This window comes from Haemaphysalis longicornis, unplaced genomic scaffold (genome assembly GCF_048455015.1).
Source record: "Haemaphysalis longicornis isolate Haplotype H1 unplaced genomic scaffold, Haemaphysalis longicornis Haplotype H1 scaffold_7, whole genome shotgun sequence".
In the NCBI taxonomy this organism is placed as follows: Eukaryota; Metazoa; Arthropoda; class Arachnida; order Ixodida; family Ixodidae; genus Haemaphysalis; species Haemaphysalis longicornis.
This window is the reverse complement of record NW_027526422.1, coordinates 148039215-148045459: the sequence shown is the minus strand read 5'-3', so window position 1 is coordinate 148045459 and position 6245 is coordinate 148039215.

Genomic DNA, 6245 nt, shown 5'->3' with positions numbered 1-6245 from the left:
AAAAAGGGATGTGGCACAAAAAAGGACCTCGAATGTGGCACAGCCGTGGGCACCACCATCAATAAGAAGAACAAGAACAAAAAAAAAGTGGTTTATCGATATACATCACAAAAACATGTGGTTGTTGATAACTTTATTTTGCCCAAAACTAGGTGAAAGGAGGAAGCGGAAGTGGGAGCCTTCCTGAATTCCTCCCCCTCAGATGAATGCGGCCTGCAGCCCTTGGGCGCGAGCTGCATCTTCGGCCAGTTGGACGACCCTGATCCGTATTTCGGGGTCGGCCGGCAGGTCTCCCACTGCTCCGCTCTGGTAATGCGTAAGCATGCTCGTAGAGTTCGCGGCTGAGCATCACAAGCCCAAATCATGTGAGTGAGCGTGGCTCGCTGGGTGCGCCACTTGCATTGGTCATTATAAAGGTGGAGATAAATGTGGCTGAATACCCCAGGATTGGGGAGTGCATTAGCCAGAAGGTGACGCTGCAGCCTAGAGATTGACGTCTGTTGAGCGTGGGATGCGCTGCGGGATATTTCTGGCGCCACATGCGATAGTGTCGAGTGATGTACCGGTAGGTCACCAGCCTGTCCCTAGCCCCCTGGTCCAAGCAAGCAGCGTCGTCAGGACAATCCCGGGAGGTGAAACGCCGGCTGCCTCGTGTGCTATAGCTCGTCGCGTGGGAGAGAGATGCATGGTCCGGCGTCCAGATTTGCACGCTGCGCGTACTAGCGGCTTGGACGCAGCGTAAGATTCGTAGTGTGGTATTTGAGATCCTGCCAATTTCGTAATTCTGGAGAGCTGTTTTAGAGTCGCTCACGATGGTTTCAGCCGTTGCGGAGGCGACGGCAAGCGCAATAGAGGCTTCTTCTCCTTCCTCAGCGTGATTAGTGTAAATAGAGGCGGATGCCAGACTTGCCTTTAGCCTCTATTGCCACGATGGCCATGGTGCGCGTAAGGTGGTAGTCAGCGGCGTCAACATAACATACGTCATCAAGGTCATCTTTGAAACGCTGGCGCAGCGCAGACGCTCGGGCATGACGGCGATCCTGGTGGATGTGTTTGGAAATGGGGGAGGTGGTGATGAGGCACCTGGATCCATAGTCTGTACCGCTAGTATTGGATCCATTACAAAAATATTTTTAAGATACAGTCCTGGACAAAAATGGTTGACTGCCGCACACAAGTTAAAAATAATTGGTAGCACGTTATACACTGTTTAGCGTGTTTTCACAGTAATTATTCTTACATTCAAATTAACGGATCTGGTTTATTGTACTTGAATTCTAAAGTAAAGGTTTAGGGACGGCAACTTATTTGCTAATGTTTGGTAATCGAACATGGGGCGAGGGTAACTGGTGATATGAAGCATATGCATGGTTGGGGTGACCTTAACAGCGCTAATAGCTGAGCACGCTAGCACTGGAGAAATGTCGTTCCGACAGGAGCAGAAGTATACAAAAAGAGAGGAATCAGGCAGTGCGATTACGCCGGCTTGTCTCTCTTCGACTGCGCCTACTATTCCCATCATGTTCGGTGGTGCCCCATGCATCCACTAACCCTTACCTCATTGGTGAGTCGTGATAGTTTTACACACAGACACATATGGTGGCCGGTGTGTTTGTATTTTTCAAACCTTCACGTGGTCAGCCTTTCACGTGCGCGCTCAACATCCACTTCGAAGGCCGTCAGCTTTGCTCTGCGGGAAAGTCGCGATACCGCGAGCGCGGTTCCCAAGACGCCGACAAGCATATCTCCCGCGCGGCCAGTCTCGCTCGTCAGGCGTCTTCCCCGTGCAACGATGCGGCGAGGGCGTCGTGCAGCACCTCCCGTAGTCGGTAGAGGACCACCATGCAGGCGTCCACCGCGCTCTCGGCGCTTTCCAGGTCCACCTCTGCTGTATGCCCGTCAGCGCCGAGTCGGCGCTGCTCCTCGCCTGATCCTAGGAGATCCGCCATCGCCTGCACGCGTTCCGTGGTGCTCGTGGTAAGAACATATTCATCGTCGGCTAGGCAAACAGCTCTACCCAATAACTCAAAAAGCTGGTATGCAACCGATGCATTTTGGTAATGACGTAAGGGTAGAAACTTGGAGTCTCATCTAAACGACTTGAAAGGAAACTTAGATCGGCCCAACGGGCTATGGAAAGAAGAATGCTATTATATACGGTTACAACTTAAGAACGGCACCGAAGTTACCGCTGTGCCTCATCACCGCAGCCGGATGTCACTCCGCGCAGCACGAGTAGCGCGTTACTGGGAATATTTTGAACATGGCACGATACGTTTTTGTATCTTTTTGGACCTAATATGCTTATGAACTACTGCAGCGACGGCAAACAAACTACGTGAGAAAGGGCAGACGATATCACGCATTCGTGGCAGTCTCCTTTCAAAACGCGCGCGCCCGTTGACATCCGGGTCCGTCATTTAGGCGGAGTGATACCGTACACGAGCTGGTGCCGTTCTTAACTTAATAGTTCCCGGGTATAGCCACCCTTAAGGATAAGAACACGGCTGCGTGGATTAGGGAACAAGCTCGTGTAGAAGGCATTCCAGCTCAAATTAAGCGAAGAAAATGGGAATAGGAGGGGTACGTGGTGCGCATGAGGGTCCACATGAGCTTTCTCAGGGGAACCATTCGTTTAGCGGAGTGGCTGCCAATAGACCGTAAACGCAGTAGGACTCGATGGAGCTATGAACTCCGAAAATGAGGAGGCAATGGTTGGACTCAGCTAGCACTCTATACAGGTGACTGGAGGTCTTCAGGAGAGCTCCTTGGTCCTGCAGTGAACCCAACCGCGGGCTGATGATGATGACGGTGAGACAGCCGTAGGGAGGGACGGAAACATCCTATACGTCGTAAGCCATTGCCGCCTTCTCCGCCCAGTCCAAGACTTAGGTTGTAGGCGTAAAGCTCCGTATGGCAGCCTCCCACTGCTCAAACGTGGTTTTTTGAAGAGATTTGCGTAGTGGACGTGCAGCACAGCTAACTTGCCCACGCGAGCGGAAGCACGCGCATTTGCAGATATTTTAAGCGAAGGTTTATCGCTGGTGTACCGTCTATTTTTTGTGTCCGAGCAAGAACAAATCCTCCCGAGGGCTCAAGTGTCTTTTAAGAGCGAGGCGCTGGAAAGCGAACGTCCCTGTGTGCGTGTGCTTTACCACGCAGTCCCACAAGAGTTGCACGTAGTTCGAAACATGACTTAGACCTCAATTTGATTCGTATCATAACTTGTATGCGCATTTCCCCGCTTTGTGATAAAGGCGAAAGCAAAAAAAAAAAAAAAACGCCCGGGGGTACGACATTTCGGCGCACGTTAAAGATTCCCAGGTGGTCAAAATTCATCCGGAGCCCTCCACTACAGGGCGCCTCATCGCCGATTAGCCCCCGTAGGCGCCACTTTCAAGATCAGTAAAGTCAAACGTGTGCGTGTACGTATGTGAGATGACGACCATCAACGACGCTTGAAAGAAATATTTGCTAGAACGAGCTAACATAACCACTGAGACGGTTGGAACGCAAAGCTCGGTCGTCCCGGTGTGCGAGGGTCATGCAAGAAACGCCTCGTTGCGTGATTTAAAGCAGGAGCAAATGACGCGCGCACCAGGTCTAGCCTCGTCTTTTCTAGGGGGAATAGGTGCTCACGCGTTCTTAAGGATTCGCCAATGAATCTTCCGTTAATCTTTTCACCTATTTCAATTAATTCTTTCAGTAACAACCAACATAACCCCTATTTTCAACCAACGGAGGAGTGCAAGGAGAGGTCATCGACTTGATACCTCAAATATGCTGGAGGTTTCTTTTGAGGTTACATGTATGAACCAAGCCTCAGCATGGTATACCTGCGAAGCGTATTGGCCTGTACAAACTTGTCATGTGCGGCCGTAAAGGCGTTCAGCCAGCCAGGACATCAAAACCGGTATTCGGAGGCAGTGTTACTTCGTATCAAAAATGTAATCGACGGCTTGGATGTGTCAAGGTGCCCTGAGTAGGTGATTTTTTAACGCTTGCTCTCGCGCTCCTCCGTCGTTTTTCGCTTGGCTGAGAGAAGGGCAAGCCGAGGAGAGATGGGGAGGGGGCACTGATCTTCGCCATTGAGTCTGACAAATGAAGAAAAAGAGGACGACCTACGCACTTAACCGTTCTGCACACACAAGAATTTGTGTGTGTGTGTGTGTGTGTGTGTGTGTGTGTGTGTGTGTGCGTGCGTGCGTGCGCGCGTGTGTGCGTGCGTGCGTGTGTGCGTGCGTGCGTGTGTGCGTGCGCGTGTGTGCGCGTGTGCGTGTGTGCGTGCGTGCGTGTGTCTGTGCGTGTGTGCGTGCGTGTGTGCGTGGGCGTGCGTGGGTGGGCGTGCGTGCGTGCATGCGAGTGCGTGCGTGTGTGTGTGCGTGTGTGCGTGCGTGTGTGGGCGTGCGTGCGTGTGTGCGCGTGTGCGCGTGCGTGCGTGTGTGCGCGCGTGTGTGCGTGCGTGCGTGTGTGCGTGCGTGCGTGTGCCCGTGTGCGTGCGTGCGCGCGTGTGCGTGCGTGCGTGTGTGCGTGTGCGTGCGTGTGTGCGTGTGTGTGTGTGTGTGTGTGTGTGTGTGTGTGTGTGTGTGTGTGTGTGTGTGTGTGTGTGTGTGTGTGTGTGTGTGTGTGTGTGTGTGTGTGTGTGTGTGTGTGTGTGTGTGTGTGTGTGTGTGGAGGGGTGGTGGAATGGGAGTGGGAGGGAGCGTTGGAACGTGTATATTGGAGCGAGATGGCGCAGAGTTATATAAAGTAGCCGCTCACCTGTTTGGCGTCGAAAGGGCCGTGCAGCACGGTTCCACCGTCGGTGTCCAAGTCCATCAGCGAGCAGCTCAAGTTGGCTGCCATCTTGGCCATTTCTGGGCCAGCGCGCGACGCAGAACGGGTGAGCAAAAGCGTTCCAACATCCGCTGCCAGTGGGAATGAGCATTACGCACTATTTAAAGCGTAAGCCTTAAATGACCCATTGAGAAAACAAATAGTCCAGATATTAAAGAAAACATATTCAGTACTGCGCTGCATACTTGGGCGACGGACAGGGGCAGTGGAAAAGAGAAGACGAATGATGACCGACGCCTAAACTAGCAACTGGTTTATTCAAAGCTTTGTTAACAACAGTGCCGACTTCCCAGCCACTTTCCCGCCATTTTTCTGTGACGTCACAGAATACTGTTGGTGCGATTGGCGGCCGCCAACTACGGCGCCGCCAAGAGGTGCACGACTGGGCGATTGTAACGGGGCCTCCGGTTCCGTTGAATCGTGCCACTTCAATGCGAACGCGCAAAACACATAATACTCTTTTACTGCGAAGTAGTATACCTCTACCCGCCAAGGGTTCTTACGCGACCGTCGGCGTCAACAGAAAACTCCCGCGAACAAAAGAAATTACTGGTACCGCCAGGAATCGAATCTGGACCCGAATTCAGTGACGGAGCAACAGCCCGTCGTCTTACCGACACAGCTACACCCACACGAGGAAACGGGGAGACAGACGGTGCACTCAACGAGCACAGCGGCGGGTCTACCATCTGCGCTCATTCAAAGCCCTCGTGTGAAGTGGAAACCGCATAATATATAACGGCGTTCACATGGCTTGTATTAGCGACGAACTGAACTGCGTTTGGAAAAAGGGAGGGCGCATCTTGGCGGCGACGCATAAAACAAAAGTGAGGAGGAGGCAGTGAGAGAGATGACGCCATAGCCGCGCGTGACGCCCTTCTCACCCTTCGCCACACGCTCCTCTCCACTTTGTTTCTGCCGTCCCTGCTGCGTTCGGTCGTCCCTGGTTTCACTCTTTGTAGAGCCACGTGTGTGAATTCAAGTGATGTCGCATGGGTAATCGTTGTGGGTGTCGTTTACAGCTTTGCAGTCAACAATCTTCACAGCGTGGATTGGAGCCAATTTTTTTAGTGATAGCCCATACTCTTAACAAAAATGCTAGCAAAAAGGTAGTAACGGGTTGTAATTACTAACTCCTTACGAACTTTAGTGCCCCGAGAACGGTACGTAGTTACTGCCACGAAGTATGGAATCTAAATTCTATCGTTACTTGTCTAGACCGTGCACATAGTAACTGTTGCTTATTTGATAGTAACATTCACTGACAAGGCTAGGTCCACCCGTCAATAAACCACCCCCCCCCACCACCACAGTAACAAAATTCTATGAATTATTGAACATAAGAACTACAGCACTTTTCCCACTCCTAATAACGACTAAAAAGGTTTGGCAAATCCCCATGCTTACTT